Source organism: Castor canadensis, chromosome 12 (genome assembly GCF_047511655.1).
Source record: "Castor canadensis chromosome 12, mCasCan1.hap1v2, whole genome shotgun sequence".
Classification (NCBI taxonomy): domain Eukaryota; kingdom Metazoa; phylum Chordata; class Mammalia; order Rodentia; family Castoridae; genus Castor; species Castor canadensis.
In genome coordinates, this window is record NC_133397.1 from 8,853,980 (window position 1) to 8,880,554 (window position 26,575).

A 26,575-nucleotide genomic window follows, 5' to 3' on the forward strand; every position below is an offset into this window, starting at 1 on the left:
TAACCAGTTTTCCCAGCAGTTTTTGTTGAAGAGGCTGCTATTTCTCCATTGTATATTTTTAGTTCCTTTGTCAAAGACAAGTTGATTATAGTTGTGTGGCTTCATATCTGGGTCCTCTATTCTGTTCCACTGGTCTTCATGTCTGTTTTTGTGCCAGTACCATGCTGTTTTTATTGTTATTGCTTTGTAATATAGTTTGAAGTCAGGTATTGTGATACCTCCTGCATTGTTCTTTTGACTGAGTATTGCCTTGGCTATTCATGGCTTCATGTATTTCCATATAAATTTCATGGTAGATTTTTCGATCTCTTTAATGAATGTCATTGGAATTTTGATGGGAATTGCATTAAACATTTATATTACTTTGGGGAGTATTGACATTTTTACTATGTTGATTCTACCAATCCATGAGCATGGTAGATCTCTCCACTTTCTATAGTCTTCCTCAATCTCTTTCTTCAGAAGTTTATAGTTTTCCTTGTAGAAGTCATTCACATCCTTTGTTAGGTTTACACCTAGGTATTTGATTTTTTTGAGGCTATTGTAAATGGAATTGTTTTCATATATTCTTTTTCAGTTTGTTCATTATTAGTGTATAGAAATGCTAATGATTTTTCTATGTTGATTTTATATCCTGCTACCTTGCTACAGCTATTGATGATGTCTAGGAGCTTTTGAGTAGAGTTTTTTGGGTCTTTAAGGTATAGGATCATATCATCTGCAAATAGGGATATTTTGACAGTTTCTTTACCTGTTTGTATTCCTTTTATTCCTTCTTCTTGCCTAATTGCTCTGGCTAGGAATTCCAGTACTATGTTGAATAGGAGTGGAGATAGTGAGCACCCTTGTCTGGTTCCTGATTTTAGAGGGAATGGTTTTAGTTTTTCACCGTTAAGTATAAGGCTGGCTGTAGGTTTGTCATATATAGCTTTTATAATGTTGAGGAACTTTCCTTCTATTCCTAGTTTTCTTAGAGCTTTTATCATGAAATGGTATTGGATCTTATCAAAGGCTTTTTCTGCATCTATTGAGATGATCAAGTGGTTTTTGTCTTTGCTTCTGTTAATGTGGTTTATTACGTTTATTGATTTTCGTATGTTAAACCACCCCTGCATTCCTGGGACGAAGCCAACTTGGTCGTGGTGAATGATCTTTTTCATGAGTTGTTGAATTCGGTTTGCCATTATTTTGTTGAGGATTTTTGCGTCAATGTTCATTAACGAGATTGGCCTATAGTTCTCCTTTTTGGAGGTGTCTTTGCCTGGTTTTGGGAGAAGTGTAATACTGGCTTCATAAAATGTGTTAGGCAGTTTTCCTTCCCTTTCTATTTTGTGGAACAGTTTAAGGAGGGTTGGTATCAGTTCTTCTTTAAAGGTCTGATAGAATTCAGCAGAGAATCCATCAGGTCCTGGACTTTTCTTTTTGGGGAGACTCTTGATTGCTGCTTCTATTTCATTTTGTGTTATAGGTCTATTCAGGTGATTAATTTCCTCTTGGTTCAGTTTTAGATAATGATATGTATCTAGAAATCTGTTCGTTTCTTTAAGATTTTCTAATTTATTTGAATATAGGTTCTCGAAGTAGTTTCTGATGATTTCCTGGACTTCCATGGTGTTTGTTGTTATCTCCCCTTTTGCATTCCTGGTTCTACTAATTTGAGTTTTTTCTCTCCTCATTTTAGTCAGGTTTGCCTGTGGTCTGTCGATCTTGTTTATTTTTTCAAAGAACCAACTTTTTGTTTCATTAATCCTTTGTATGGTTTTTTTTTGGCTTCTATTTCATTGATTTCAGCTCTTATTTTTATTATTTCTCTCCATCTATTTGTTTTGGGATTTGGTTGTTCTTGTTTTTCTAGGAATTTGAGATTTATCATTAGGTCATTGATTTGGGATCTTTCAGTCTTTTTAATATATGCACTCATGGCTATAAACTTTCCTCTCAGGACTGCCTTAGCTGTGTCCCATAGGTTCCAGTAGGTTGTGTTTTCATTTTCATTGATTTCCAGGAACTTTTTAATTTCCTCTTTTATTTCATCGATGATCCATTCTTCATTAAGTAATGAGTTATTCATTTTCCAGCTGTTTTCATGTTTGTTGTCTTTACTTTTGTTATTGAGCTCTAGTTTTATTGCATTGTGATCAGATAGTATGTGTGGTATAATTTCTATTTTCTTATATTTGCTGAGGCTTGCTTTGTGCCCTAGGATATGATCTATTTTGGAGAAGGTTCCGTGGGCTGAAGAATGTATATTGTGTAAAGGTTGGATGAAATGTTCTGTAGACATCAACTAGGTCCACTTGATCTATGTTATATTTTAGATCTAGGATTTCTTTATTGATTTTTTGTTTGGATGACCTATCTATTGATGATAATGGGGTGTTAAAGTCTCCCACGACCACTGTGTTGGAGTTAATATATGCTTTTAGGTCTTTCAGGGTATGTTTGATGAAATTGGATGCATTGACATTGGGTGCATATAGGTTGGTAATTGTTATTTCCTTTGGTCTATTTCCCCTTTTATTAGCATGGAATGTCCTTCTTTATCTCATTTGATCAATGTAGGGTTGAAGTCTACTTTGTCCAAGATAAGTATTGCTACTCCTGCCTGTTTTCGGGGGCCATTGGTTTGGTAAATCTTCTTCCAGCCTTTCAACCTAAGCCTATGCTTATTTCTGTCAGTGAGATGGGTCTCCTGTAAGCAACAAATTGTTGGATCTTCCTTTTTAATCCATTTTGTCAAGCGGTGCCTTTTGATGGGTGAATTAAGTCCGTTAACATTAAGTGTTAGTACTGATAGGTATGTGGTGATTCCTGTCATTTAGTTATCTTAGTTGTTTGAAGGTTTGATTGTGTGTACCTAAGTTGAGGTTACTCTCTACTGTCTTGCTTTTTCTTTTCCTGTGGTTTGGTGCTGCCTGTCTTTTCATGGTTATGTTGGGTTTCACTTCCTGTGTGCAGAATGCCTTGAAAAATCTTTTGTAGTGGTGGTTTTATGGTCACATATTGTTTTAATTTCTGCTTATCATGGAAGACTTTTATTGCTCCATCCATTTTGAATGATAGTTTTGCTGGGTAGAATATCCTGGGGTTGAAGTTACTTTCATTCAGTGCCCAGAAGATCTCACCCCACACTCTTCTTGCTTTTAATGTTTCTGTTGAGAAGTCTGCTGTGATTTTGATGGGTTTACCTTTGCATGTTATTTGTTTTTTCTCTCTTACAGCCTTCAGTATTCTTTCCCTAGTTTCTGAACTTGTTGTTTTAATGATGATATGTCGTGGGGTAGTTCTATTTTGGTCTGGTCTGTTTGGTGTTCTGGAGGCCTCTTGCATCTCTATGGGAATATCTTTCTCTAGATTTGGGAAATTTTCTGTTATTAGTTTGTTGAATAGATTACGCATTCCCTTTGCTTGCACCTCTTCTCCTTCTTCGATGCCCATGATTCTCAGGTTTGGTGTTTTGATGGAGTCAGTGAGTTCTTGCATTTTCTTTTCACAGGTCTTGAGTTGTTTAATTAATAGTTCTTTGGTTTTTCCTTTAATTACCATTTCATCTTCAAGTTCTGAGATTCTGTCTTCTGTTTTTCTGTTCTGCTGGATTGGCCTTCCATTTTGTTTTGCAATTCTGTTTCTTTCTTTTTTCTGAGATTTTCCATATCCTGAGTGGTTTCCTCTTTAATGTTGTCTATTTTCGTCCTGAGTTCATTTATCTCTGTATTAATTGTGTTCTTTGTTTCACTTTGGTGTTTATACAGTGCTTGTATGGTTTCTTTTATTTCTTCTTTTGCTTTCTCAAATTCTCTATTTTTGTTGTCTTGGAATTTTTTGAGTGTCTCCTGTACATTTTGGTTGACCCTATCCAGTATCATCTCTATAAAATTCTCATTGAGCACCTGTAGCATTTCTTCTTTTAGATTGTTCTTGTGGGCTTCATTGGGTTCTTTGGCATAGTTTATCTTCATTTTGTTGGAGTCTGGATCTGAGTTTCTGTTTTCTTCATTCCCCTCTGGTTTCTGTACTAATTTTTTGCTGTGGGGAAACTGGGTTCCCTGTTTTTCTTGTCTTCCCATCATTGCCCTTGGTGTTGTTATTATCCCTGTACTGTGTGTAATTAAGTATTTTCTAGCTTGTGATAATAACAATGGTGATATTTAGAATGGAAGGGTAGAGGAGAGGGAAAGCAAAGGAGGTATAGAAAAAGGGAAAAACAAACAGACAAGTAAAAAAAACCAAAACAAACAAAAAGTTTCAAAGATAAAAACAGGGAGAGATAGTGTACTAACCAACAGTAAGCTAAACAGGCATTAGAGAAACAGAAAGAGGATTGAAAAAGTAAAATAAAATAAAAAATCTCCAAGTTCAAATGCAATAAAGTTTCAGTCTTAATAATTTTGGTGTTAGTCCCTCAGCCTCCAATCCTGGAGATGGTGTCTCAGAAGTAGTTCTGTCGTTGTTGCATCAAAGGGGAAAAAAAACCTAAAAAAAAAAAAAAACAAAAAACACAACAAAGTGTCCCAAGTTCAAATGCAATACAGTTTCAGTAAGTTTTTCAGCATGCAGGTGTAGTTTGGTTGTTGTCTCATCAAAGGAAGAGAGAGAGAAAAAAAAAAGAGTCTGCCCACTGCTGTCAGTCTGCTGTTGCTAGAGGCGTTATCTATGCAGATCTCAGGGGTGAGCTTAGCACTCACCTGGCCCTGAAGGCTTTGTTTACTCAGAGTTCTGTGTGGGAGCCTCTGCTACAAGCTTTCCCCTTTCCAAGCACACTGGGGGAGGTGACACTGCACCCACTTTCTCAGACCAGCGTGTTTATTTACAGCTCATGTGGGAAGTGGGTCTTCTCCCCTCTCCTGTGGAGTTTTCTTCCCACTGCCACTTTTACAAGCTTTCCCACTCCTGGTTGCTGGGCAGGTGCTGCCACTCGTGCCTTCTCCGGCCAGCTTGTTTATTTACAGTTCTGTGAGGGGTTGCCCCTCCCCCTCCTTCAGCACTCAGGGTGCCCTGCCCTCTTTGCTATGTGTCTTTTTTGTTGTTGTTGCTTATTATTCAGTTTTTTTTCTTTTTTCCCTAGGTGGGGTCGGTCTAACCAGGGGGCTATACTGATCTGGCCCAGGGTTGTCTGTGGGAGTACTGTGTACTGCTTAGCTCACTTTGTGGTCTGCGTCTTCCCCAGCGGTCTGGGAGCTGGCGTCTGGCGGTCTGGCGGCAGCGCGGGAGCCCTCCTGGTTTCTCCATTTAATGTGGAGTGGGGATGCTATGCACGGGGTGGGGGTCTGGAGGAATCAAAGTTTTGCCTCTTCTCGGTGGTTTTTCCTGTAAGGTGTATCTCCAGGGTCTCTCCAAGATTTTACTTTAGGAGGCACGCTTTCTGCTTCCTCCCTCTAGTCGCCATCTTGGAATCTCTGATGTTCAGGTTTCAAAGCATTCATTTGAGTCATTAACTTAGAGTTGATATTTTATTACTTTCACAAATCAAATATTATATACTGAGAAAGTAATAATCGCCCACTGACTCCTCCATTCTACCACCTCCCTGGACCTCTGCTGAAGCACAAGGGCAAGGTTAGTTTCTGTCCCCATCCCCCCATCCTTCTCTGATTACACTTACTGGGTTTTGAGACCATGTTTTGAGACCACATAATTTTAATTCCAACAAGCTTTTTCCTCTTCAGGGTGTCTTGGCAGTCAACAGTCCAGGTCAATGCAGGCATGCCTAAGTTCTTTCCATGAGAATAACAGTATTTCTCACACACATGTGCCATCATTCGTCCAAACCTCCCTAATGGGAGGGTACCCACGGGGCTTCTAGTTTTTCATCATAAACATCATTGTACACTAGAAAGGGGGGCAAGAAGTAAGCATTAAGGAGACCTAAAAGAGGTCAGATTTGGGACTGGCAGAGTGGCTCAAGCAGTAAAACACCTGCCCAGCAAATGTGAGGCCCTGAGTTCAAACCCACTGCCACCAAAAAAGAAAGAAATCAGGCTGGAAGGCAGGCCCCGAGAGGGAGTATTACATCCTTATGAATGAATCACAAGCCCTTTAAACCTACCGTGAAAGCTTACATGTCAAGAAATAGTTGTCCTTCTGTCCTGAAGGAAAAAAAATCAGGCAATTTTTTTATGCAGAAACGAAAGGCTCAAATCCAGCTTGGAGACAACCCCAAGTTTGCAGAGGTGGTCGAGAGAGTATGAGTTTGTGGGGCCTGCTAATGCTACACTGCTGTGCTCAACCTCCCCCCAAACTCCCTCTCCCCCCCCCACAGTCCCACTGTCCCTCAAATGGGAAAAACAGAAATGCAGAAAGAGCATGGTACATAGGTATGATCATGTCTTCTGGGAGTGTCCTGTCTGGAAACACATGGGCCCAGGCTTTGGTTCAGAGGAGAGGTTGTAGCAGGGAGGAGGACCAGAAAAGAAACAGACAGAAACAGAACACAGGCCTGAGTTCTGATAAAGTAGCAGGGGGAAGAGATGTCATAGCAGAGAGACAAAAACCTAAAGAACCCAAACGTGACGCACTAGGGGTAGAAGGGCGCTTAGCACTAGAGTGAAGTAGCCTATAGAGTTGCATGTAACCATATATGGATTAAACCTTGTTTTTTAATTTTATGGCCTCTGTAACCTGCTCGCAAGGGTATTTAAGATGAGACCCCTTTGTTCTTGGGGCTCAGCCTTTGGACACGAGTATGCTGAGTCTGTGCCAGCACAACAAAGCATTGCTTCCTTGACTCAGAGTCCTGTGTCTCTGTCCAAGTTTCCCATAACATTTCTTGGGGGCTCACTGCCAAAATTGAGGAGATGGTGGCTTTTCACCTCCCTTGTCACCAAGTTGCATCCCCCAGACTGCCAGCAGAAGTGATCCCACCAGGCACCAATGGACAGTTTGATCCAGAGGAGGGACTTGTCCTCCTGGGGAGTCAGAGTGAGGGCCTCAGATGCACAACAGAACCAGTAAGGAGCAGGAGCCAGCAAGGGGAGCACTGCCTGTCAGACTGTAAGAACCTGTGTTCGAATTCAGGCCTGCCTCAGGAGGCAGAAGGGGAGTCTGATTAACTCTCAGTGAGACACCCTAGTAGCTTCCCTTTAGGGTGAAACCATGTCTCTCAGGTTCAGGGAGTGCAGTGGAAGTACTGTGCTGTGTGAGAGTGTGTGAAAGTGCAAGCCTGAGATGCAGCCCAGCTGCAAAGCAAGTGTGGAGTCCCAATTCACGGGTCCGTGGCAAACTCATATGGTCAAGGGTGAGCCCTAACGGGCCTCCAGTCTGGGGTTTATATGGACTCACTACAGCCAAAGAGACACCTAAATCCCCATGAGGGGAGCAGCCAGAGACAGATGAAGCAAGTGAAGACCCTGTGTAGATGCAGTTCCTGGCCAGGCAACTGTATCTAGATCACCTATAAGGGGCATGATTCTTCTCCCTTGTGTATCAGAGAAGAGTCCCCCTTTACCTCTCCTCCAAAACCTGTACCCCTCTGTGTCTGTCTTGCCATCTGGTAACGGGAGGAGATGAGTTGCCATCTGGTAACGGGAGGAGATGAGTGGAAGTGTATAGTTATAAACTTTAAAAAGGGATTTAATGGAGACTATGGAGTTAATGCCTAACAAGCTTAAGGCCCTTTGTGAAATAGAATGGTCTGCTGTTGGTGTAGGGTGGCCCCCAGAAGGGTCAGTAGATAAAAATGTGGTTAATGAGGTTTATAGGGTAATTGTAGGAAGGCCTGAACATCCAGATCAATTTCCCTATATTGACTGCTGGCAGAATGCTGTCCTCAGCTGGCCCACATGGCTAAGGCCTTGCCTGGAAGAGGCCTGTAGAATTATGGTAGCTAGCATGGCCACAACTTCCAAGTGTAGAGAGAAAACAAAGGAGCTTATACTAGTCAGGGAGCCCAAGGAAGCACCCAGTTCTGCACTGCCGCCTCCAACATTGGATGGGGAAACTCAAGTTAAAATCATACCTTAAAGTCTGGCCCAGAAGCCCCTGGGACTTCAACTCCCTTGACCTCCCCAAGTCCTATGGACCCCATGCTTACTCCAAGTCTGCCAGTTCTCACTCCACATCCTCCATTCAATTGGGAACATCTAACCAGTCTCTGTGAGGACCCCTCCTCTCCCCAGACTCCCACTGCCCTGAGGGAAGTCCAGAGCCCCATGTATTATGACCAGGAAGATCAAAGACAAGGAGGAGGATGGACATTTGTCTACCAGCCCTTTACCACCACAGACCTCCCCAACTGGAAACATCATAACCTCTCCTTCACGGAAAAAGCCTAGGCTCTGACTGATTTGATGCAGTCATCATCCAGACTCACAAACCCACCTGGCCAGACTGTCGACAGCTTCTCCTGACTCTTCAGTACTAAGAGCAATGCCGTATAATGATGGCTCTGAAGTGGATAGAGGATCATGCTCCTGAGGGCACTCTAAATGCCCGCTCATGTGCTCAGACCCATTCCTCCAAGGAAGACCCCATTGGGACCCTAATGATGACCAAGATTACCGGTAACTTGAGCGATATCAGGAGGCATTATTGGGAGGCATGAAGGAAGGAGGGGAAAAGGCCATGAACATGAGCAAAACAGCAGAGGTCTTCCAAGGGCCAGATGAGAGTCCAGCCAGTTTTATGAGCGTTTGTGCGAGGCCTTCCATTTGTAAACACCCTCTGCCCCGGAAGCCACTGAAAATCAGAGGATGATTAGCATCACTTTTGTTGGCCAGGCCCAGGGGGACATAAGTGAAAATTGCAGAAGCTGGAGGGATTCACTGGAATGAACACTAGCCAGCTTCTGGAGGTGGCCACAAAGGTTTTCAACAATTGAGATCAGGAGGCTAGGCGGGAGGCCAAAAAGAAAAATGGACCTTCTTGCAGCAGCCCTTGCTGGACAGTCAGATGGGCCCCAGCAAGCTAGTCCAGGCAGAGAGAGGCAGTCCCTGAGGACAGAAACAAATGACTCCAGGATGCCCCTGCCCTAGGGAGGAAGTAGGGTATAATCAATGTGCCTATTGTCATCAAGAAGGGTATAGAAGAACGAGTGTCTCCAACAGGTCAGGGACTCCCAAAAGGCCCCCCAGACCAGAGGCAGAGGCCAAGTTGTCAGAGGAAAATACCAGCCCACCCACAGGGGAGCCAGCCCCTAGAAGGAAAACATTGTCAGTCAGACAGGCCTGGAAGGCTGTAAGGGACTAGGACAGACGAGGCTCCATTCTACTGGGCCCCCAGGAGCCTATGGTCCAAATGAAAATAGGAGACCATCCCATTGATCTCATGGTGGACGTGGGCACAGAACATTCAGTTGTGACCCAACCAATAGGTCCTCTTTCCAACAACCATACAACTATTATTGGGGCTACAGGGAACCAGGTCTGCCACCCCTTCTTAATAGCTAGATGATGAAATCTTGGGGAGTCATAAAGTAAGGCATGAATTTCTCTATCTCCATGACTGCCCTGTGGGCCTGATGGGTAGGGACTTGTTATGCAAACTGAGGCACAGATAACTTTTGATTAGGAGCCTTAAAGTTGAGAGGACCTGAGGCAGACTCTAATCCTCATGGTTGCACATGAGGAGGAATGGCGGCTCTATGCCCCTGAAGGGAGGCCTCCTGAGATTTCCAAGCTTCCCTCCAAGATTCCAGATGTATGGGCTGAAGATAACCCCCCCACATCTGGCCTGAAATGTGCCCCCAGTTGTTGTGGAACTAAAGCCAGTAGTCAGCACTTCATTCCTTGCAAGGCCCAGGTTGGTATTCAAATCACTTTGACAGACTCTTAAAATAGGGGATCCTCCGACCTTGTCAGTCATCCTGGAACACCCTCTTATTACCAGTCCAGAAACTAGGGACTGAGGATTTCAGGCCAGCTCAGGACTTCCAGGCAGTAAACTCACAACTGTAGTCCCAAATCCATACATGCTTTTAGGCCTTGTTTTAGCTGAGGCAAAGTTTTTTACCTGTCTAGGTCTTAAAGATGCATTCTTCTGCATCTGCCTGGCCCCACAGAGCCTGCCTATTTTTGCCTTCCAAAGGGAAAATCCCAACACTTGGGAAAAGGGGCAACTAACTGGACACAGTTGCCACAAGGTTTCAAAAATTCACCCACTAACTTTGGAACTACCTTAGCATTGACCTAAAAGACTTCTCAGCTGACCAACATGGCTGCACACTCCTCCAGTACATACATGATTTTCTGCTGGCTGGACCAACTTGGGACGACTGTGTGGAAGGGATGTACCTTCTCCTTTCTCTTTTAGGGGAGACAGGATACAAAGTCTCGAGGAAGAAGGCCAAGATTCCCCAAAACACTGCCAAATACTTTAGCTTTCACCTGTCCCAGGGGCAATGCAGTCTCAGCTCTGAGAGGAACAGGTCGTATGTTCCATCCCAGCCCCTAAGACCCACTGGCAAATTAGAGAGTTTTTGGAAGCTACAAGTTTCTGCCAAGTCTGGATCCCTAAGTACTTCCTCTTGGTCAAATCCCTCTATGAAGCCACAAAAAGGGGAGAATGGGAGCCTTTAACATGGGGGAGGGAGCAAGAGAAAGCCTTTAAAGGAATCAAGAGGGCACTCACAAATGTCCCTGCTCTAGGCCTACTGGAAGTGATGAAACCCTTTTTCCTGTATGTCCATGAGTGAAAGGGAACAGCTATTAGGTCCTGACTCAGTTACTGGGCTTCTGGCACTTTCCAGTGGCTTACTTGTCAAAACAACTTGATTCCGTTTCGGAGACTGGCCACCTTGCTTGCGTGACCTGGCAGCCACCATTGCGCTGGTTACAGAAGCACACAAAAGCTCACTCTAGGGCAAGAACTCACTGTCCAGGTTCCCCACTCTGTCCTGACACTCATGGAGTATAAGGGAAATTACTGGCTGATTAACTCTTGGATGGTCAAATACCAGAGTATGCTATGTGAAAATCTGCACATCCTGCTGGAAGTTGTTAAGACTCTAACCCAGCCACTCTATTGCTAATTAACTCAGGCCCCCTGGAGCATGACTTCTTAGAGGTTATGGATGAGGTTTTCTCAGGCTGGCCATCTAACCAATCAGCCAATCAGCAATCCGGACATTTAATATTTCACAGATGGCAGCAGCTTTGTCTGGGATGACGCACACTTTGCAGGTTATGTCATAGTGACTTCGGACTCAGTTATTGAGGCTCATCTGCTGCCAGTTGGGACTTCTGCACAAAACTTGTCACCTTCATGTGGGCACTCCAGATCACTGCAGGAGTATGAGTAAACCTCTATATTGACTCTAAATATGCCTTCACAGCCATTCATATCCATTGGGCCTTTTATAAAGAGAGGGAACTTATTAACTCGGGAAGAAAAAGTACCAAATATGGGCAGGAAATCCTCAAACTGCTAGATGCTGTGTGGTGCCCTAAATGGGTGGCAGTTATACACTGCCGAGGACACCAGAAGGGAGATGTAACAATTGTCTGTGGAAACCAGAAAGCTGACAAAGAGACCAAACAAGTGGCCCTCACTGCCAGCCCAAACTGTTCTGACAACTGGCTTGTTCCCATGCCCCTTAGCTGAATGGGTCACACCATAAGAATGGGCTTCATTTAAGACTGAGGAGGGAAATTTGCTATCAAACAGATGGTGGAAGTTTGCTGATGCCACATTGCCATGCCTGAGTCACTGGCCCCTATGTTTGTCAAGCAGTTCCACAAAGGAACTCATTCAGGGTGAACAACCATTAAGACCACTCTGGCTCAGCATTTTTATGTCCCCAAGCTCTCCAGCATAAGTAAGGCAGTATGTGAGAGACATAGCCTATGTGCCAAAAATAACCCCAGACAACGGTCGAGAGTGCCACCCCCAGGTGCACAGCATGGGTGGAACTCCTTGAAAAGTTGATGTGAACTACAATGAAATGCCAGGAGCTCAAGGATGCAAATATTTGTTGGTGTTTGTTTGTACCTTCTCAGGATGAACTGAAAAGGCCCCAGCGGTGGCCAGATGTCTGCTAAAGGAAATCATCCCTCAGTTTGGAATACCTGTGTCTATTGGGTCAGATAATGGGCCAGCCTTTGTGGCAGAGGTGGCACTGCTGATGGCTAAGGGCCTACAAACCACCTGGAAGTTGCATACTTCTTGGAAGTTTAGGAAAAGTGGAACGCATGAATAGACCCTTAAAATTACATTTGGGAAAACCGTGTCAAGAGACCCATCTGCAGTGGGATCAATTACTGCCCATAGCATCCCACAAAGTGGACAAGGCTCTCACCCTTTAAAGTCTTTATGAACTCCCATCCCCCTTAATCAAGAGCATAAAAGGGGACCTTAAGGAAATAGGTGACCTCACCTTGAGGCAGCAGATGCAGGCCCTCAGGTTAACTCAAAGATCAATAACTGGGTCCAGGAGAGACTTCCCACCAGCCTGACAACTCCCACACACCCTTACAGGCCAGGGGATGCAGTCTGGGTAAAGGCATGGAATGTCCAACTGTTAAAGCCTCATTGGAGAGGCCCTTTTGTTGTTATTTTGTCTACCCCTACCGCAAAGTAGCAGAGATTGCTCCTTGGATCTACTATGGCTGAGTCAAGCCAGCTTCTCTCAAGTGGGAGGGCATCACCGATCTGGCTTCACTGCGTAAGATCACCCTCAGGAATGTCAATGCCCTTCCTAGGCAGGACTCCTCTTCCTGGGAAACAACAGGGGACCACGAACAACAAGACAACAGCCATGCTGCAGTCACTCCAGAAGCTGACTAGTCTACACAAGGTGGAAGCTCAAACATGGAACTCACCCCGTTTTCCTCTACGCACTTGGACTCTTACTTTTTGATTTTTTTTTTTGGACTCTTACTTTTTTGGATTAGCCCTTGCAAGTTTTCCCCCATGTACTGAATGTACAAGAGCCTTTGATGGGACGTCCACACAGCCATACTTTGTATCATACACCCGCCAACAGGTCAGATCTTACGTTGTCTTGTATACTCCTCAGGTTTGTGAGGTTGCTGGTAGGCGATACTGGAAGTCCTAGAGTAAGGGGAACAATGCTGGCTATGTTTGTCATGGAAAGTGGGGAGAATGGGTCTACTAGGCTTACCTTGGATATTGGGGAAGCTCTGATGGTGGGGGAGTCCAGGACCTAGCTTGGGAACAACTTGTTAGACAGACAGTATCAAAGGTACTGTCACCCAGACTGGTACCAGCTGCCAGTCAAAGCACTGAGTCACTGTGTGATAAAATCAGAGAAAAATTAGGCAAAGGACTGGACCTCCCAACAATAGGAAAAAATCTTTTTGTAGATTTGGCGAAAAGGATTGCTAAAGAACTAAATGTCTCAAACTGCTGGGTGTGTGGAGGCACCCACAGGAGTGAGGAATGGCCTTGGAAAGGGGCCAGTTTAAACGCTTACCAACTTTTATTGTGGAGTCAATCTATAACTAGACAAGAGAGTAACTGCCCTCAGACCTGGATTCTCACATCAGAGGCAATTGGGGAAGAATATATCAAAAGAACTGGGCCAGGATATGAAAAGTGCGTGGGGGAAACCCGTTGTATGAGGGTACTGTCTTGGAATGGGATTAATCTAACCTGCTGGCCTGATGGGCCTAAATGGTATTGGGCATTGCCCCCATCAGAAAACGGTTCCCAATGTCATGATTCTCCCACCAATGACAGCCTCTTAAATTGTTCTACTACTGCTGAGGTGAACCCATTCCGAGGCATCCCTGACCCGGGGATGTCACCAATACTGACCCGGGGGAGTGGAGGGCACCATTTGCGCTATTTTGGATATGTGGGAAGTGAGCTTATACCAAACTCCCTAGGACTTGGAAGGGAGCTGTACTATAGGAGTTATCCAGCCTGGGTTCTTCCTCTTGCCCAACCTCCAAGGGGAACAGCTGGGGGTTCCCCTTTATGAAACTCTGGGGCCTAGAGTAAAAAGGGACCTCAAGGTGGGGGGGGGCCAACAGAGATGGGGAGAAAACAAATGGCCTCCCCAGAGGATTATTGAGACTTGTGGACCAGCCACCTGGGCACAGGATGGGAGCTGGGGTTACCGGACTCCAATCTATATGCTCAACAGGATTATTAGGTTACAGGCAGTCATAGAAAAAATATTACCAACCAGACTGCCTCTGCCCTGGAGCTGCTGGCCAAGCAACAGACCCAAATGTAGCTGCTATACATCAAAGTCACCTGGCCTTGGACTATCTTTTAGCTGAGGAAGGGGGAGTATGTGGCAGGTTCAACCAATCAGACTGTCACCTCCACATAGATGACAATGGTCAAGCAGTAATGGTAATTGCCACTAATATAAGAAAGATGGCGCAGATACCATACAGGAGTGGAAAGGATGGGACCCAAGCAGTCTGTTTGGCTGGTGGTTCTCTGCCTTAGATGGATTCAAAACTCTGATAGGAGTGATGGGTTTAGTTCTGGGAGCATGTTTGATGTCACCCTGCCTGGTTCCCCTGGTATTGTGGTCTGTCAGGACCATTATGGAGACCACTACAGAAAGAAAAATGGCCTCACATGTAATGACGCTATGGAAATACAAACCCCTAAATCAAGATGGTGCTCTTTGACCCTAGGTGGGTCGGAGCATCAAAAGGGGGATAATGTAACAGGGAGGAGGACCAGAAGAGAAACAGACAGAAACAGAACACAGGCCTGAGTTCTGATAAAGTAGCAGAGGGAAGGGATGACATAGCAGAGAGATAAAACCTAAAGAACCCAAACGTGAAGAAGGTCACATAGCACTAGGGGTAGAAGGGCGCTTAGCACTAGGGTGAACCTATAGAACTGCATGCAACCACATATGGGTCAAACCTTGGTTTTTTTATTCTATTGCTTCTGTAACTTGCTTGCAAGGATATATAAGATGAGGCCCTTTTATTCTTGGGGCTCAGCCTTTGGACCCGAGTATGCTGAGTTTGTGCCAGCACAATAAAGTATTGCTTCCTTGCCTCAGAGTCCCATGTCTCTGTTTGAGTTCCCCATAACAAGGTCACTGGGCTCTGTTTGTTGCATGTGAGCACATCCTCTCCCACCCCCCCATCTAATAAGTGTCCTGGCTATTTGCTTTCCCTTTGCCTTGCTCAGATTCAGGGTAAAATTCCACAGGGCCCAAAGAATAGGTGGCAGTGGCCCAGAAGCACAGCTTTGAAGGCGGTGACAGTGCAGTGACAAGAACTGCAGGTGTTAGTCCCCAAAAGCAGGGCATGGTGGGTAGGAGGCTCTGCCTGCAGGTGGCCCATGGTCCCTAAAGGACGCCTCCCTTCTCAGGACCTAGATCCCTTATCTGAAACTGTCCCCTATGCCCAGGCCAAGCTGCTCGAAAGGTGCCACAAGGACAGCTGGGCACAACATCTGGGTGGCCGTGGCACCCTCATAAGCTGACATAGGCAGGATGAATGATGCAACCAGAGAGAGGACCTGGGCAGGCTTGTGGAATGTCCAGGGCTGGTCTAGTGGAAGACAGAAAGAGTGCAGGTTGAGGGGAAGCCTGGGTAGGGGGGTGCCAGCTGATGGCTCCAGTGCCCAGGGTCCCTGCCCACAGCAAAGGGTGGCCACTCTGCAGCAACTCTTCCCAAGGCTCTCACCCAGAAGGACCTGCAAGTTGCCCATCTCCTATCTTCCCTCCCCCAGAATATCCTTCACCAGTCACCAGCCTGTGGGGACAGAGAAAGCTGCCCCTTGCTCAGAGGGGACAATACCAACCCCATCACAGGCCAGGCTCCCTGAGGGGTCAGGTGAAGTGGAAGAGGAGGTCCATCCACACCTTGCTCTCTCTCTCCTACCTCTGCCCCCATCCCCATGCTCCCTTCCCTCACACTTCTCACCCCCAGTACCCAATCAAGAACCCAACTCTGCTTCTTCAGACCTGATGGAAGAAGACACTGGTGGTCAGGAAGGCTGTGGACAGCACCACTTGAAACCCTGGCAGAAAGTCCCATCCGGCCATTATCCGTGGCCTCTGGACTGTAGATCCAACCAACTGCAGAGAGCAAATGTTTTTTCACATGCACGGACAGACTTTCTTCTTGTCATTATTCTTTAAGCAATATTGAATAACGACACAAAGTCAGAGGGAGGAAAAGCTATCTTGAGGTGGACGATTTGAAGTCTGTGGGAGGAAGTGCACAGATTCTATGCAATTATGACGCCATTTGTATAAGGCCAACTGTGGGCTGGGGTATCCATGGAGGTTGGAACCAGTGCCCCGTGGATATAGAGGGATGACTGTGTCCTGTGTTCCTGTTGGATCCATGCAGATAAACAGCCACCTGAGTCACCTAAACCAGGACCAGACGATGTCATGGGACACAAAGAACACAAAGGAGAGACTGGTGATGGCCACCCCCACCAGAATCTCCACGGAGTCACAGTTGGAACCGGAGGACCACCAATCCTCAGCACAGGCCCACAGTGGAGGAGGTCACGACTGTCCCAGAACCAGCCTGCTGCAGTCTGCTGACCTAGGTGTGTGTGGCAGAGGTGACTGCTCCCTCCTATGACCTTATTCTTTTCTTTCAGAATCCTGCTTCTTAGCTAGACGCACTGCCACCTAAGAATATAGACTGATTCCCCAGGTCTCCCTTATAATTAAGTGTGGCCATGGGACCAAGTTGTGGCCAGGGAGATACAAATAGAAGTGTTAGGCTGGACTTCTTGGAGTGCTTCTTACACTGTTGAGGGAAACCTTCCTTGCTTTTTCTTTTCTGCTGTTTTGACTGTGGACCTATTGGCTGGAGCCCTGTAGCCATTTTAGACTGTGACATCCAGCAAAGTAGAAGACAGAAGAACTTCAGTCCCTGATGACTTCATGGAGCCATCATACCAGGCCTGGGATGCCCATCTCTGGACTCCTTTTTGGTGAGATAATAAACCTTTGTGTGTTTAACGTTCTAAGATTGGGCTGCTGTCACTAGCAGTGAACCCAATCCTGACTGATGGATCACTGGCCTCTCTACTCTCCTGGGCACAGTCCATCTGTGTCACTTTCTCCTTTCCGTGCTCACCTTTGATGTAACATCCTCAGCATCCAACGTTTTCCTGGACATTCGCTCAGTGCTCAATGTTTTCCTGGACATTCTTCTTTCAATGTGATGAAACATTAGGGTGTATTGAAGGAGCTAGCAACGGCCATTGCCATCCAAGGAAGCGTAGCAATTTCAGGAACAAGAAGGGTTTTAACCCAGGTACTGGCCATGCTGAGTGTCAGGGGACACAAGCAGGTCTGCAGCCGACTATGTCCCCCTGCCACACTTATCAACTCAGAGGGAATACCTGCTGTCCCTAGGGGAGAAGACAGCGGGGGAGCCAGGAGAACCATGATCAGCAACCAGCAGCTGGGGGTCCTGGGAACATCACTGCCCCTCTGACCCTCAGATACCCCATCTGTCAAGACAAGGGTTCTTGAGTCCTACTGAGGTCGAATGCTGAGTGCCTTTATGACTTTATCACAGCACAGATGCCATGACAAATACTCTTGGCTCTGTACAAGGCTCTGAGTCCCCTGAGAGTGGGGGTCAGTGCACAGAGTGGAGGCACGGGTGTGTGTGTGAGGGGCCATGCTATCTCCCCAGCAGTCCCACTGAGGAAGGTTGCTAGTCTCAGCCCTACAGGGTACTGGATGGATCTTGATTGGCTGAGCAATCACCTCTCACCGTCCCCATGGGAAGAGAGCAATGGTCTCTTTGAGGGGCAAGCTGTCAGCAGCAAATAAACTTCCACTCAGTCTGCCAGCATCTTGCAGCATTTCTCAAGATCCAGGCAACAGTTCACTCTTGGTTTCTTCCTTGTTATCCAAAACTATGCTCCCCCGCTTGCCCTGTGATTCCCTCCACATGCCCTGGATTAGTGAACGAGGAAATCAGCCATTCCTCAGGATCAAAAGCAGCCTCTCTACCAAAGATCAGAGCTTCCACCAGGTCCAAGGCTGCAGCTGAGCAGTGGCTACCTAATCCCTCCAAATCCAACCTGGTGATGTAGCCACCCAATGGAATATCACACAGCCACAAAAAAGAATGGAATTCTGACATATACTGCAACTTAGATGGACCTTAGAAACATCACACTTAGTGAAACAAGCTGCATACAGAAGGATGAATACCACACAATCCCACTTACACGCTGAACCTGGAACAGCAAATTCGTAGAGACAGGAATGAACGGAGGACACCAGGAGTGGAAGGAGGGGGAGCAATTGTTGAATGGATCCCAAGTTTATGTTTGGGTGATGGAAGCAACAGGGTGTCCATAGCAGTGACAGTTACTTGACACTCTGAATGTACTTAGTGCCATTGATTTATACACTAACAAGGGGCTAAAATGATAAATATCATGCTACATATATTTCACCTATCCCAACCCCAAATAAAACAACCCACAGCCTCAGGGGCCAGGGTGGGCACCCAATCTCTCCCTCAGACATGGGTGGGGGGGACTGGGAGGGGTGCCTGTGTTTTGGGAAGACCCAGGAGGCCCTCTCCTGGGACTCGCTATCAGACTTGGCCTCGGGGTCCCAGGCATCCTCGGGTGTCACAGCTTGCTCCATGGCGTGCCTTCCACAGCTCAGCCTGCTCCTCTGCCACCAGCGATAACAAATGATTGTTATTAAGGAGGAAAGTGTGGTCCATTTGTCATTTTTGACATTTGAAGTCTGGAAGGTCCTGGTGACCATAGAACTCCCTTCCTACAGGATGTGACAAGCCATTTACAAAGCCTGGGATCCTTTATTGTCATTCAGTTTACCCAAAGCCAGCACAGTATGGGGCATGGACGCAATGTGATTTTAATACTTAATTACTCTGCTTCCTCAGGGACAAGACAGCTGCATTGGATGCAATTTGTCATTCTATTAAATGATCAATCAGCTGGGAAACAGCAGCCCCTGCCCCACCGTGGCCCATGGACTGATGGACATAGCATCAGCTGGCCACCCGATGCCTCACAGTCCTCCCAAATTGCACACAGCCATGTGTCCGCATGCAAGACTCATGGTGCTCCAACAGCAGGTGTGGTGATTGACACCAAAGTCTCTGTCCTGTGTTATAAAAACCCAACTTTCTTCCCCAGGAGACAGCCCAGTCTGAGAGCAGATGTTGTCCCTGTGGCCCCATTGGCTGGCATGAAACTGCACCTGGTTCAGGACTTTGTAGGGCTCTGGCCATGTCTGTGGCCCATGTAAGCAGGACTGAACTGTGCATGCAGAGAACCTGGGGACTTGGGACGAGGGAGACACAAGATGGCTGCTACAGCCAAGAAGCCAGCAGGGAAGGTGGGGGTGCTGGAGAGGAGGTGGTAGGAGGTGGAGGTCACTCGAGGTCAGGGACGATGAAGGACACAAGAACTGGTGGCCTGGGCCTCAGGGACCCACTGACAGGAGCAGGTGCTGCTAAAAGGGCATGCCATGAGAGCAGGGATGCTGCTTAGCTGAGGTCTTCACGTTCTGCAAAGAGCAGAGCTGGATCTGCCTTGGGGACCTTCCAAGCATGGGCAGTGAAGGGTATCCAAATTTCTGTTCAAGCATCCCTTCCTGAAGACGCAGCATGACAGGGTGACCTAATAGTCCATACTTACTGCTCGCTCTTGCCTCTCTCTCTCTCTCTCTCTCTCTCTCTCTCTCTCACACACACACACACACACACACACACACACACACTCAGCTCTACTCCCCTACTCCCTATCTCATGACTGGTTGGGTCACCAAGGCCCCATGAGGTGCTCACAGATGAAACAAACTGGGACCAGTGAGCTATGGGAAGCCCCCACAGCTCTGCCCCATCTGTAAAGGGGAGGGAACCTGCTGTGGACTCTGAGCACCTGGGCAGAGTGAGCAGGGAAGTCCCTGCGTCTCACCAATGGAACTCCACTCAGTGCTTGCCATACATGTGATGACCTTTAACCCTGAAACAGCCATGCAAAGCAGGGAGCAGAGGTGGAGTTCACCTGCCGGAGTCACTCAGTCTCTAGTGACACTAACCTGTGTTTTACCCCTTATGTCAGCGCTGCCTCCCCCAGGGCCAACTAAGCCATTTGAGCTTCTTCACTTCTCTTGGCCTCTCAGCTTTCTGGAGACAGACTTTCTCCTAAGTCCCTCAGACTCATGACTCCTTCCACGCTCCACCCAAAGTCACTGCCCAGATCTGGCAGTCATTTGTACTTCGGTGTGAGTGAAAGTCCCCGTGCTACTTATCCAGAAAGTTATTGGCATGTTATAACTCCTTGCTAAAGGGAATGAAACCTGTTGAAGGAATCTTGTAAGCAGATGATGCAGGGATATGCAGCACCCTTGAACTTGACATAGAGAGCCAAACACTCATCCTAGGCACTCAGTCAATTCATGTTGGTACCAGGCCATTGTCCATTTCTCTAAGCACTGAAACAAATTAATCCAAGATGAAATGAATGGGCCCAAGGACCTTCGACACTCACCTGCCTTTTTTTAAATTAATTTAGTTTTTTACATGCACACAAGTACATCTTAACCTAAGATCTTCGGTGGCATATGCCAAGCTTACCATTATCGTATTAGTTTTTGGTGTTGCTTTTTGGTTAGACTCCCTTCTCACCCCACTGGGATAGTGAGCCATGGGGTGCCCAGACATTTGCTTAAACATTGCTCTGGGCATGTCTGCAATGGGAATTCTGGATGAGCTTAACATTTGAATTGGCAGACCTAGTCAAACATGTATCTCTCCCCAGCATGGGAGGCCTCATCCAATTTGAGGGTGGAATGACAGAATTTCCTGTCTCTACCCAAGTGGCTGCAATCTGAAATGCCAGTCTTAACTGCATGAGCAAGTTCTCTCTTCTCTCTCTTCTCTCTTTTCTCTCTCTCTCTCTCTCTCTCTTTCTCTCTCTCTCTCTTTCTCTCTCTCTTCCTTTGGTTCTCTGATTTCCTCATTCTGTGGAGTCTGCACCTTTCATTCCACTCAAGCCATCTTGCAGTTCTGTGAACTGAAGATTGCATGACAATGCAGATGAGTCTTGCACACAGACACAAAATTAATTCTGCCTATCAAAAGGCAATCCAGTGCCTCCTCCCACAGGAAAGGGCAAGTTCAGATCTCCCTGGAAGTTCCTTTGCAGCATTTCCTATTTGCCTGTGTGTGTTTGGCACTGAATTTCTTTCGAACTGTTGCAACATTTTACAGTTCCCTCATTGTTTGATGAGTTAAATAAGAGCTTTGACATATGTTCATTTTTATTTCTCTGACAGTCTTTATCACACCCTCTTTTAGAACATATATCGAGGAAGTTTTGACTACAGGTAATTGAAAATGCTGACTTGACTGGCTTCAACAGCATGAGAATGAGTGTGCTCTGGGGCCGGCTGATTCTGCTACTCTGCCAGGACAAGGAAAACCCAGGTCTGTGGCCCCTGCCCTGCTCTGCTCACAGTGTGAACGTGGCTCTCTCCTGGGGACAAGGTGCCTGGTGCAGTCCTAGCACCTCTAGCAGGCATGATACCCAGTGAGAGGGCAAGGAAAATGCTTCTTCCCGTACATCTCTTTTTATGAGCACTGTGATTTCCCACACCTCACTGGGAGAATTGCCTCAAGGGTCCTCCCTAAACCTGCTGCCAGCAGGGGCCTACATTAGCGTAACGTAACCCTATGCAGGCCCATAACCCTGGGGCAAAGGGGGAATGACCTGCACAAAGTCACACATTGGTTAGAAAGAGAAATCAACAGTGTGGTTAATAAGCACCCACCACCACTGAGAACAATATGGGCCACTCCTTTGCCCTTTGACCTTTGCACACAGCCCCTCATACCAAGACCAGGTTGTGGTAGCATCTCTCAGTTCTCCAGACACAGCCATCCCCCTTGCCTTCTGACTCCCTGAGGGTTTCAGAAGCCAGGAGAGAAGGAGCTCTCAGGTCACCAGATCCCCCACTCTCAGAAGAAAGCACAAAACAGTGTCTCAAGAGAAAAATCTGTTTGCCTTTCCAGAGGGCTAGCTCTCAAGTTCCCAGTTCTCCTCTCCCATCACCTTGGGTTCCCAGGTGAGACTCCATGACTCCTGTACATGGTGGGAAGGAATGAGGGAGAGGGAGGGGTGGATAATAAATGGTGTCAGCCCTCTCCTTACCTGAAACGGTACCTGAAATCCTACCCCAAATCTCCATCTCCACCCAGCATATCCACACCATGACCTGGTGGCACCACACCTTCAGAAAACCAGTCTGGGCAGCACAGTTTCAGTGGTCACAGGAACAGCACATCCCTGTCCTGCTGGATGAAGAGGGAAGGGAAGATAGGTGGGAGGGTGGGAAATTCGGAGTTTCTGGGACATATACCAACTTCATGGCCAGAGGCCACTACCTCCGCACACCCAGCACTTGATCTCCAGGCTCACAGCCTCCTCTGTTCCCAAACCCTAGCCTCTGTTATTCTCTTGTCTGCCCTCCATCCACCTGCTGCATAGGTAGAGAGGGTCCACCACCTTCTGTCCAAGGTTCATGGCCAGGAGAAGAGGGTCAGACATAAGGCAGAACTTTCCAAGTGAGGAGTCAGACTGCAGCTACTGATAATGGGGAGATGCCTGTCCCCACTCTGTCTCACTACGCCATCCCCTTCTCCTTGCACACAGAACAACTGGCTGCTTCCAACAAGACAGGCAGCTCTGGAGTCTGGATTGAAAACGTGCCATAGGCTCACCTAAAAGCACAGTCAGCAAGTAGTGTATTTGCTGACAGACATAGGTGGTGTGATACTTGGGGTGAAAAACAGACAAGGACAACTCTGGCAAGAGCAAACCTGGACTCACAAGACAGGGCTCAGGGAATTGGAGGTCAGACAGTTCTTGGAAGCCCCAGGATCTGTGAGAACAAGTTACAGATGGGGAACTTGGATGTCAGTCTTACAAAGAAGTCTCCATCCAGACTTGGACCCTCAGTTTTTCAGCAAAGTGATTGTAGGTGTCAGCCTGACCCTAGAAAACAGTGACTTTGAAACCAAACCAAAGCCACAAGAAAGAGCACCAAGTCCACTGTTGCACAGGTGCAGGTTGGGAGGGAATAGAAACCTCTCAGTGTGTCTGCTGGCCTCTCCCTTCCAACAAGTCGTTCAAGAATCATCATCACCAATATCTTGTGTCCACAAATAAACATACAGAAATAGCCTTTACTGTCAGTCTTCAGCTACTTTCTGTAGTTGTTAAAGCTATAACTTTGCTACTGCTAAGCAAGATGGGGATTAAGATTTATTGGTCATCTACTAAGTTCTAATTAATTCACATTCCTTTTCTCATTAAATTCTTATAGCAACAATAAGCAGAATACCCTTCCATTTTCTTTTTATAACTGATAAAGAGGCAGACTCAAAGTTTGTGAAATAATTGCTCACAGTCCTAGGATTGGCAATTGGCAGTGTTTAACTACAGGTGTTGTGAAGCTGGGTCCTCCAACACCCCCACTGGCTGACTTCACTTCAGTATTTTCCATCATCAGGCCTGGTGGCATTGCCTGTAGTCCCAGCTACTTGGGAGTCTGAGATTGGAGAATCAGTTGAACCCACAGGTTGAAGACCAGCCTGGCAGCATGGCAAGATCCCATCTCAAACAGCAGCAGCAACAACAATAAAATTCCCATTATTCTCCCTGGACTTTCTCTTACCCTGCCCACCTTACAAAGGACAAATCTAAGTTTGACAGAAGTGTATTTTAGCACCCAAAATAAAATGACAGCATTGCATTACTCATTCCTAATTCACTAGAAGCTCCTAGGATTCCCAAGACACTACGTTTTGTGGATGAGAAAAGAACAATGGGTTTTGGATTAATTATTCTTCCACCTGACTCAAAGACGCACTTAATTGGCAGCAGCTGTGACAAGCAGCAATTTTCTTGCATGCATGCCACAGATGAGCTAGCCTTTCCTCCACCTTGCTGTCTACATCCACCTCTGGAATTGTTCTATACTCTGATGACTCTTTTGCACTAATTAGTGCCACTGGGCCCTCAGGGTGTTTTTACTAAGTGTGTAGACTCAGGTCTATGGTGGATCTCCTTTTAATCCCTAAGCACTGCCCCCACCAAGGGATCCCAGCTCTGTCGCAGAAGACCTAGGCAAAGAACTTTGTCTAAGTGCAATTTTGATTTATTTCCTCAAAATGCATTTCAAACTTACTAATGAAATTGCAATGTTAACATCGATTGCAGTAGCCCACACAAAATCAGAATTTGTGCAAGACAGTGTGCTCCATGTCTAAGAGAAAATGTGAACACTAGGGTCTGGGTCGCCTTTTCTGTTCTACTGACTTGAAATGCAGATTGAATGGGAAGCATTTTGTTGGTTAACCTCAAAAGTTCCTCTCTTTTTGGTTTTGCTTTTTTCTATTCCTCTATAGGAATTTCTAGATTCTGCAATCTTAAAAAAATGTGTACCTTACTACACAATGGGCCCCGACACGGGTTGGGTAGATGTCAGCTATTACACTATCCACCATATTTATTTTATTTCTCTTTTATTGCCTCTCCTGTTTGTCTCTGGATCATTAGAACTTACTAGGCTCATCTGGCACTTCTCTCATCATTACCCCAGCACTGCTTGGTTTGTTCGTTTTGTTTTTTTTTTCACAAACTGTCCAGATAAGGAAGAACCTCTCAGATGGGTAATTAAGGAAATTGCAAGCTTGTATTCTTTTGGTAGTGAATTTTTACATCTGTGGAAGTGTTAGACAATGTCAGAATAAATTCAGTATTCCCAGGGCATCTCTTCAGCCGTTACCATGAAATAACCCCATCTGCCATCACATCTTTGGTGCTGGATGAGTAGAGGAAACAGCCATGTGTCAAACACTATGGGGTCTCTGCACAAAATTCCTGTGCATGTTGGGAGAATAAAATATTTTCAGGGGAGCAAGATGGAATTGCTCAGTGGTAATGAGTTTTAAACACGTGGTTCCTACATGTTCTACAGTGTGAAACTGTCACGGAAAGATTGCAAAATTGGACCTGCAACGACCAAACCCTATAGTCACATTTTAATTTTCATAACAGAAATTACTCAGTAAACAAGGTTTCACCATGCCTCCTTTTCTGCTTCTCCAACCCCCATCAAAATAAGTAATAGCTTGGACAAAATAAATCAAAATCAATAATAGTACAAATTCCAACAAGGTTCGTGTGACTGTGCCTTTTCCTTGCTGACTGGTGGAAAGTCTGCCAGCCTCCCTCAACTTCTATAAGATAAACTTCTTGTCAATCTTTTTCATTTTATTCCTCTGACCACAGAAAGGTCTATATCATACTAATTTGCTTTATGTTTATTCATATTTGCTTTGAGTGCTAGTACATGGCTGATTTTTGTAAATGTTTCATGGTATGTTTGGAAATTAAAATGCAAACTTCCTAACTGTGGAGTACAAGTTCTGTGTAGCTCGCTCTGTGCAGGTCAAGCCTGTTGGTGTTGGCCAACTCTTCTCATACCAGTTTTCTGCTGGAACGATCAGTTCTAGGAACTTGGTGTCAAGACCCCTCTCTGTGACAATAGCTTGGCCAACTTCTCAAAAGTCTGCCAAATTTTGCTGCATCTTTAAGTCTGTCAAATTTTGCTGTATCTTTTTTAAGGACACATTTCAGGAACATACGAGTCTAGAATTTTTAGCTTTTCCTTGTGAAATTTCTCTTTTACCATACTTAGTAATTCCTATAACCTTCAATGCAATAACATAAATTAATAAAACTAATAACTTCTTTTTGGTTATCCTTTTATCTTTTTGTTATTTTCATATGTTTTACCTTTTTAAAATTTCAATATTTCTGTCTCATTGTTTTTTAATTATAGTAGCACATAGCTAGATTTGTTTTCTTATCCATTTTTAGAGCTTCTGACTTAGCAAGAAAATTTAATCTGTTTACTTTCATTGTTGCCATTGATCTATTTGGAGTTAGCATTATTATCTCATTTTATACTTCTCATTTAGCCTTATTTTTGTTTTTTACTGCTTCTCTCTCTCTCTCTCTCTCTCAGCATTTTGAAAGAACTTAATTCCCATTTCCTCTCCACAAGATGGGGAGACAAAAGTTTTGTGGACACATTTTGTAGGTAGACGTCTGTCTTCTATTTAGCATCACTCTGGATATTGTACTGGAGGTTCTCCCCAAGGCAACCAGCCAAAAAAAAAGAAAGACAACACCAACAGATTGGAAAGGAAGAAGTAAAAGTACCTGTATTTGTAGATGGCATGATCTTGTATATAGGAAATCCTAAAAAGAAAAGAAAAAAAAACTATTAGAATAAACAAATTCAGCAAGATGGCATGATACAGGACCCATATGGAAACCCATTGTATTTCTATGCACTAACAGTGAACAATGCAAAAAGGAAACTAAGAAAACAATTCCACTTACAATAATGAAAGTAGAGCAAGTCCTGCTTACATACTGAAAATCATAAAACATAGCTGAAATAAAAGATTTAAATCTAAATAAATGAAAAAGATATTCCATGCTCATGAATTACAAATTTTAATACAGTTAAGATGGCAATAACCTCCTAATTGTCCTACAGATTCAATTCGATACCTATCAAAATTCTAGCTGATTTCTCCCAGACATTAACAAGCTGATCCTAAAATCCATATTCTGGCAAGGGAGCCAGAAT

At 45.4% G+C, this 26,575-nt stretch overlaps 1 long non-coding RNA gene across 3 annotated transcripts in view; it reads right to left on the minus strand.

Moving 5' to 3' along the window:
* Positions 1-26,575, minus strand: part of LOC141414759 (uncharacterized) — a 99,722-nt gene that overhangs the window by 49,213 nt on the left and 23,934 nt on the right. For all 3 annotated transcript variants that reach the window (XR_012439597.1, XR_012439596.1, XR_012439598.1), the window contains exon 3: positions 26,140-26,178. This is a non-coding gene — a long non-coding RNA (uncharacterized lncRNA). The remainder of the gene's footprint in view (positions 1-26,139; positions 26,179-26,575) is intronic.